Genomic DNA, 529 nt, shown 5'->3' with positions numbered 1-529 from the left:
ATAGAGGGAACCTTCCTCAACATAATAAAGGTCATATATGACAAACCCACAGCAAACATCAATCTCAATGGTGAAAAACAGAAAACATTTGCTCTAAGATCAGGAACAAGACAAGGATGTCCACTCTCACCACTATTATTCAACATAGTTTTGGAAGTCTTAGCCACGGCAATCAGGGAGGAAAAAGAAATAAAAGGAATCCAAATTGGAAAAGAAGAAGTAAAACTGTCACTGTTTGCAGATGACATGATACTCTACATAGAGAATCCTAACGATGCCACCAGAAAACTACTAGAGCTAATCAACGAATTTGGTAAAGTTGCAGGATACAAAATTAATGCACAGAAATCCTTTTAGATTTAATTGATATATCTAGGACATTCCATCCCCAAACAGCAGATTACACTTGCTTCTCAAGTGTGCACGGAACATTCTCCAGGATAGATCACATCTAGGGTCACAAATCAAGCCTCAGTAAATTTAAGAATATTGAAAAGAGACCAAGCATCTTTTCTGACCACAACGCTAT

Source organism: Physeter macrocephalus, chromosome 19 (assembly GCF_002837175.3).
Source record: "Physeter macrocephalus isolate SW-GA chromosome 19, ASM283717v5, whole genome shotgun sequence".
NCBI classification, from domain to species: Eukaryota; Metazoa; Chordata; class Mammalia; order Artiodactyla; family Physeteridae; genus Physeter; species Physeter macrocephalus.
The sequence above is the reverse complement of the archived record's forward strand: the minus strand, read 5'-3'. Positions refer to the sequence as shown.